Consider the following 8,710-nt stretch of genomic DNA (forward strand, 5'->3'; position numbering starts at 1 on the left):
GGGTATACACCAGGAGATGTTTAATTATTATTGAAGGGTCCTACCTTTTCCAACACACCTCACTCAGGTCTACCGGTAAATCAGATTACGTTAGCAAAGAGAGGATAAAATTTGATAGCAATATATATGCAATTTCCGATCATATTGACCGATTCAGCAGTCATAAATTCTAGAATTTCCTCGCGCCTCGCGCGCTTAGGCGAAAAAAGCTGACACCCCCAACGGACACATGTAGATGATAAGTGGCGGTAAACAGCGTATAGCCTGAGGGTGGTCTGGGGGCGAAGCCCGCCATAACTTCGGTTTATCACTCTATGTGGCGGCAAACACCAACGTTTCGGGGGGAGCCTGACGTAGTTCTGTTACGGCCCTGCCTACACATAATGTAGGGTTACCATATTTTGGAATCGGGAAAGGAGGACACTTTTTCAAAATTTTCAAACTTAGAATGCCGGAGGGAAATCCTGAAATGGTCAATTTTTCCCTCTGATAGGTCGGCTGACTAAAGAAAAAAAAGCCGATCGGCGCCCAAAATACAGTTTTTCTGTCAGATTGGTAGGCGGTTGACTAAAAAAAGGCCACCTTTCCGGCTCAGCTTCCGAAATACCCGCCCTATCGTTAATTTATTGCTGATTTACGGTATCACAATCGAATTTGGCCGTAAATTTGACCAAAATTATCAGAAAAGAGAACGGAATCTCAAAAAGGAAGGCATTCAGACGTCGTCGGGGACATTTTCAAAAACCTGAAAAAGGAGGACTAATCCTCCTAAAGGAGGACGTATGGTAACCCCAACATAATGAAAAAAACAGGCGGCTACTTTGATTCGGAAAAAGTAAAAAGGCTACTGTGTACATGTCTATTATCACGGACAACCACAGAGTGTTACGTCATCACTAGGTGTCGCTGTAAACCGCAACATCGACTTCATTCCGAATTCACATGAAACTCGCCATACCAGCTACGCTGTCAATTAATATGGCTCGACTTCGATGAGACGCTCAATGACGCTACAAACAGTAACAGACATTGATCGGTCATTATATATCGGCGCTACCAATGTACGAAACAATCCCGATTTCGGGATTTGAAGGTGATATTGGGCGGCTCCAGTGCCCGGACCGGATTTAAATTTATATTTTCGGAATCAGGGCGAAAGTAGTTTTCGATTGAGACCAGTGTTGGGATCAAGTCACTACCTTCGAGTCACGAGTCATTTCGAGTCATTGCACATTTTGACTCGAGTCAAGTCAAGTCAATCGATTTTCGAAGGTGACACGAGTCAAGTCAAGTCACTCGATTTTTGGAGGTGATTCGAGTCAAGTCGAGTCAAGTCAAATCAAGTCACGAGTCAAGTCACAATTCAAGTCAAGTTGCTTTTTAAAAGTATGAGGCATGATTATGTCATTGCATTTTGCTTGCTGTCTGAAATACAGATTGAGTGGTAAGTGATTTTGAACCGATCAACGAATACAGAGTTAAATATGCACTGAAGAAGGCACTGTATTGCCCACATATACGTAGAACTGCTACGTAAGTAATTGCATACCCTCAGTTTACAGTTATCATCCAAGATAGAGAAAAGAGAAACGAATTGATACTCATTTACAAATTGATATGGTACAATTCGAGCCTGCACCAATGGTTGAGGATGAGTATATAAACTATATTCGAATTCAATTTCAATAAAACAACAGGTTGAGTTAGGGTTAAAACAGAGAACAGAAATATACATTTCGCTATTAAATTACTTTACCATACTAGGTTGCGACAACGTAAGCTGTAAGCTTCGATCACTTTGTTTGCGGTCAATTTATTTGTGAGAGAGCAATGGAGGCTTAGTAAAACGCACGATCATTGATTGATTGGCCGCTCTCACGGGTTACACCAGCGTTTTACGAATAATCCGAACATATGCAAGATACAGTGATATTTATTGACACCGATTACTTGATGACTTGAAATTGACTCGTGAATTTTGCTCCGAGTCACGAGTCAATCCACATTTCTGATACGCCGAGTCAAGTCAAGTCAAACCATTTTAGCAAAGTGACTCGAGTCAAGTCAAGTCATACGAAAAAGGTGACTCGAGTCATCCCAACACTGATTGAGACCTGTTTAGTTGAATGCTGCGCTCTGGTCGCCAGTTATAAGATTACTGCGACAAACTAGCCCAGTGCTTTTCAAACTTTTTTGAGCGCCCGTCCCCCCCGGGACAACAAATAAAGTACCAGCGCCCCCAACCCCCAACCACATCTAAATGATAAAGCGAACGTTGTTCTGCATATTTATTATAATTACCAATAAGACATATGAAGCTGTTGCATATGTCACCATCCTCATCATCATTATATTGGGTTTGATTTTTTATAAGAACAATCTGAAATCCGGTGTGAGTCAGACGATTTGTCACAGCACTGAAGGCACGTTCTAATAGATATGAGCGGGTAGGGGCAATGAGGCAAAATTTAACCCGACTCCAGCGAGAGTAATTCTATTTGATTCAATTATCTATCCAGAACGATTGATAGGGATAGATAATGAACTTTGGTGTGGCCACAAAATTGTTTTGCAATGTATACGGCTCTCAATCAGTTCATGCTCGGAAATTTCACGGAATGTACTGTGCAGCAGCCCTCCTGCGCCCCTATTCGGGTTCGTTATCGATCATGTTCTGTCTATTCGGCGAAGACCATGAGCTGGCTCGTGGTTTTGTCCTTTTGGGCTGTATCGGCCGTGCGGTGCGGTCGACGGTATTACTCGTCAGTTACTTGTTTCTGGGATCTGAATCGTCTTTCGGGTTGTGGTATATTTTGCTGAATAAAACTCCATAGGCCCATTGGGCAAAGGCCTCTACAACTGGTTATCAAGAAACGAACTTCTGATTGGAATATTTCCAGAAATCAAGTTGTTATAAATCCGTGTTTACCTTTTCGAGATGATTGCTGTGTACTACTACGTAAAAATTAGATTGGCCTTATGCAAGAGGACCGTTATCAACCCCAGGCAAGCTTGAGAATTGGAAAAGTTCATGTGTTGGTAAATCTCACTGATATATCACGGGCTCATTACTGAATCCAGACGGTGCCATATTCACCTTGATGAGATTTCATCATTACCAAAAAAGGATAAATTCGACCGAGAAAACCTGATGAACAGCCTATGTCTCTCAATTATAAGCGATATCTTTTTCTAGCAACAAGAACTATTGTGGGGCAGGGTCGCATGAGTGGGAATATCTCACCGCCGTTACAGAGAATAAAATCACGTAAGGAAGTTTCCTTTAAAGCCATCGCACCTAACTGTGCACCAATATAAGTGTTCAAATACAACGTAGTTCTCATCTCACCACGCAATATACCACGCTTTCTCGTGATTCTGCCGACTGCTGAATCAGTCCATTGATAAGCAGGATATATATTGTTAAATAACAATCGGATTTCTCGGTGCAGCCGCTTGAACAGACCGACGCGTGGACAGACCATAAATTGCCTTGACATAACCTATTTTGCTGTTTTTACTGCATATTTTGCTGTATTATCCATTATCAATCGTTTCAACACTAAGCCACAGATGCCCTCTAAACCTCCACCGTCCCTATTTGCTCTCAGTACTCCTATCGCCCAATTGCTATCCAGCGCCCCCAGTCGCCCATTTCGTCGCGAGCACCCCTTCACGTTCGAAAAGGCCCCCCCAGGGGGGCGCTGACGCCCACTATAGGAACCACTGCGCTAGCCAATGCTGTCTTCATCCCAAGATCTTCAAGGTCATATCCCGCATATCCCAGTCCTTGTAACCTCTGCAACACCAACACTGCGCTTTTCCAGCTCCACTGCTGTGGCAAGGGTTCAACAGCAATGGTACATATATTTCGTCAAAGGAGCTATTCTTACCCTATATTTTCAATTGTCAAACACGATCCACTATGACGCCACAATTGATTATTCATGACGTCATGGCTTTGAAAAAAACATAGGAAACAATGAAAAACGTGTTTTAAATTAGTTCCTTGCTTTAAACATATCTGTTTTAAATTGATTTCTGTTTTAAATGTAACCCTAGCTGTGACCCGACGCTCACAATGCCGGTTATAATTCAATTCAATTTATTGCTAAAAATTTGATCATTACAGTACATCACAAGATTCCAAGACAATGAAAAATAGGAAGTTGTTGCAACGACTTGGATTAGTCTTTGAGATCAGACCACCTGATCATCACCAGATCACCTGCGGCCTAGGTGATGTAAAAAAGGAGGCATGGACACTGAATGAAAAGTAAAAGAAGATAATGTAAAAGAACAAGTGATAAAAAAGGTGGCATCAATGTAATATTCGAAAAGGTGTACACTAGGGTTGTTCAAAAATAATCTTTTTTCGGGATTCCAGCCATTCACTGATTAAATTGTCAGGTTACCCTTTTAAAGGCTGCACACCAAATTAACAAGTACAAGCCTCCGCAGATCCAATTTAAAATTTTAGTTCATTAGGAAAAAATAAAAATAAAAATTTTCAAATTTTCCTGTCAACCCAATAAAATTGTTGAGTTGTCTTCAAAAACGATACAAGGCAAATTTGACTCAATTCCAACTAGTAGAAGCGGTGTCATTTAAGATTTTCGTTAAATTCTTGATAATTCGTTGATTAATTATACTTAATTGGTAGATAATAATTCGAGAATTATCAACGAAAAACTCGCACTCGCCGCTGCGACAGTCGTTATGTGGGCGGTACATCAGTTTGGTTGCAACAAAGAATTGATCAACATGTCCCTAAACAGATTAGAAAACCAGATGCAAATGCTATTTCAGATAGCCAATCGCAGGCAATAATCGCGCTCTGGCGATACCCAGGACCATTTGCGATTATTACTTCATAACGACAAGATTATTTTATTATATGGAATTTGATTCACCAAGACTACTAACTTTCGATCCTGATAATAGAAATTCAAAATTTATAACCTGAACTTGGGGAGCTATATATGACGGAGGCAGATGAATAGACCAATTTATTTTTTAATTTTCTTAATTTTAAGAGCAAACAATTCGAAAAAAAAACACAGACATAATTAAGTATTATTACCGCAATGACAACAAATAAGCCGTAATTAGCCAAATCAATCAAGTCTGGCTATTTTGAGAGAAAACATGTCTAAATCGTTGGTTCTTAACCGGGGGCCGCGAAGCATTTTAAGGGAGTCTGCGAAACCTGCAATTTTACAAAATGGTTGATACCCTAATTTGTATTTTTTAAATTAGAGAAATCACGACACAGTTTCGCTTCATAACTGCTGAAATTTCATAACTCACATAAACTGAATGGCCGTCTGAGATGAAATATTGTACTGGGCAAACTAATTATAGTTTCCAAATTGTCGATAGCCTACTAATACAATCATATTGCTGTTTAGAAATGTTTTGTTAGGGTTTTGGATATAATACGTATGCAAAAATCCATTTTCTCCTCTGATGTTCGTAACCGCTACTCAATGATCACAATAAGATAAGCTGCTAGATAGAAATGACTATGATGGACGTTATTTGTTCACTGAAAATCTGTTTCTCAATTTTTATGTCATGTATGTTGCGATCATACCCAAAGGTGTAGTCGGAAGCGTTGCGCGTTACAATTGCATTCGCCACCACCTATATTTGTGAAAATGGATTTTCGGCACTTGTTCGTATCAAAGAGATGGCGTCTATTTTTAGGACGCGACGCGTATAGGCCTATATCTACAAATTTAGCTACAGAATTAGCTTTGAAATAATAAAACTCTTGCCCATTTCTACGTAAATAGTAGACTATGATGTTATATTCAAGGATGGTCATTTTGTTGCTGTTTATCACCAGCCTATACTGTCGATATTTGCACGGTGCAGATGACAGTTGCAGAATGGACGATGATAGAGCTAAATTTCAACTAAATCTTTGAGGGTCCGCGGGGGTCCGTGACGATCCAAAAGGGGTCCGCGAAGACACTGGCCCAAATCCCTAGCGGTGCTATACAACCCTGTATATCTGCATTTCGAAGTATATGGAATAAAATAATGGAATACGAGTATTACTTATATGCAATGTTCCCTCTAAGCTGCGCACGTGCGCAAATGCGCAGTGCTGAAACGGTCTCTGCGCACAGAAAATCTACGCTGCGCACAAAAAATCAGAAATGACGCTTTTTTTTATAGTTGTTGCGCACTGTTGTCCAATGGGCCACGCAGGCGCGCAGATTCGTGAAAATTTTGATGGAACATTGCCAGGGCCAAACAGTGTTATCACTGAAGTCTGAAACCGGGGTACAAGTGCGCCCCGCAAATGTAACTGTTGCGCTCCGTGAAGAAATGAGAGTTCACAATCACCTGCGCATCACGGAAGATATTTTTTTAGTATGGCCTCGTACACGTGAGCGATACTGATATCTTTTCAATAGCGCATTATTTTCTGGGAATGGCGAAATAACATGGTTTGACAAAGTTATAAATAACAATAGGCTAGCTCGAAGTTAATCTGCGAGAAACTAACGAATGATAGTCTTCTCCGCGTGGCATGAACATTGCGTAAGATTTCCTCTGGACCGTAACTTTCGCACCCCAAACCCCCCAATTGGAGGGGCCGAGCTCGAAGGGGGTCCAAAATTATTTCGAGAATTGACATAAATCATGGTGTATTTTTTGAAATTTTTCAGGAATTTTTTTCGCGCTTCGCGCGTTTTATTATTGCAAGATATCTGATTATTGGGTACCCTTTCCCAACAAAAATTAGGCATGATTTATAGAAATGGGCAGTTGGGCGTCGGCCATTACCGCACCATGACGCGCCAAGACATATGAAGTTAAAGGCTATGTAACATGCGAATCCATGAAGTGCGTCAGAACGATCAGCAGCGAGAAAACCTTGGTCGAAAAAGACTGCCCCGGTGCTGACCAAAAACTTCGATATATACAAATATATGTGTAATTGTCCATGTCCATGGGCGCCTAAATGGCTGGCGCTGAATGTTCCTGTCCTGGCGATCCGAGTCCCACAACAAGACAAATGCCATATCGAAGGAACATTATTTTCCAGTTAAGAAATACCAATTTGAAATCGTGTAGTCTTTTACTTTAGTACGTTTGGGCGATTTCAATGTCTTTTGACATAGCAGATAGGGGGTCACGAAATAGCATCATGTAACGAAGTCATTATATCAACGGGTACGCCCGAAGATGTTTTATTAATATTTAGAGGGCCTCACTGGATCAGCTCTACCGGTAAATCTGATTATGTGAGCAGGGAGAGGATAAAAATTGATAGCAATATATATGCAATTCATGATCATATTGGCCGATGCAATCATGAGTTATAGAATTTTTTTCGCGCTTCACGCGTTTAGGGACGCTTCTACTAAATGGGCACCCAATGTACATGATAAGTACCGGAAGAAGCCTAGAGCCGTAGGGGGGTCTGGGGAACGAAGCCCTCCAGTAGTCAGTTTTATCACCCTATTGGAGGGTGGTTGCGCACTGTTGTCCGAGGGCCTGCGCAGTGAGTTGGCGTGTTTGCGCAGACTCTTGAAAAATTAGAGGGATCATTGCTTATATGCCTTAACAGTATATGAATATTCGGTTCGTAATAAAACATTTCTAACTTTCTCTGAAATAGCTATCCCAACGTTACTTTCAAGTGACGACAGATTCATTCTGAAACTACTATACCCTAAAGAGAATTTCCCAGCCACGCGTCACTACGAAAGTCAACAACAATAAATCATCATCACCACAACAACAATAACAGCAAACTTTACACTTACGTAAATCCCTGGGAAATCGAACGTACCCGTAGAGCTATCTCTCTAGAAAGCCGGGTGGTAGACACTCAAAGCAGTTCAATCGCGATCATGTGAGAAAAGTATTCCGCTTTCATTTCCTGACCTCATTTAAATGTCTAACACCGTATTCAGCATTCATTTACGAAATGTCAGCATTACTGCATCCTCGCCGCATGCATTTATATCAGGGTATCTGTATCGCCGATCGCTATTACGAAACCATGACCTGCGAGGCGTGAATCCAGTTGCAGTAAGTCAGGCGTGTGTTGAGCAAATATCAGAAAGCAGACGTCATATTCTAATGAACTTGCGCACATCAAATGAAAATGATTGCGTTAATATTGCACTGATATGAGGAAAATCGCAGGCAATGCGAAAACGGTCCGCATCCTGTTTACTCATAATTGCAATCATGACCATATAACAACGGAAATCATTTGTTAACTCCTGACTTGATCAGTGTTTGAGATATAATCACATAATATTACCAGGAGCAGCATGACGATGTATTGGTGTAACATTTATTTACAGTTGAAATGAGAAGATAGTGAGTGCTAGAATACTGGGCAATGATTTAATCAGCATATTCCGTCGATATTGGGCTGTTTCATGCCCAATTGAGCGACTTATCTGTTGTTGTTGACCGATCAATTTTTGCCCCATTGCCCTCTGCGGAGTATATCAAGCTATCGAAGACGGCAAAACGATTACGTTGTTCACGACTTCGAGATTGCTAACCAGCAATATTTTAAGTTTCGCATATCATTGGTAAAGAAGCGAGGATTCATGGCAGAAGTTGCGAGCGTCAATTGTGAAGTAAATCATGTAATTCTTGGCGGTTGCATTATACAACAGATGTTTTATTCCCGTTGTTTGCGCAGCAATTTACGGGTTGCAGTTCCAGC

The 8,710-nt window shown here is 41.0% G+C and overlaps 1 protein-coding gene across 1 annotated transcript in view; it reads right to left on the reverse strand.

The window, feature by feature from the left end:
- Nucleotides 1–8,710, reverse strand: part of LOC145455404 (kinesin-like protein KIF14) — a 245,977-nt gene that overhangs the window by 84,278 nt on the left and 152,989 nt on the right. The window lies entirely within an intron of this gene.

This window comes from Botryllus schlosseri, chromosome 14, assembly GCF_051294905.1.
Source record: "Botryllus schlosseri isolate E-star chromosome 14, Bs_hap1, whole genome shotgun sequence".
Lineage (NCBI taxonomy): Eukaryota > Metazoa > Chordata > Ascidiacea > Stolidobranchia > Styelidae > Botryllus > Botryllus schlosseri.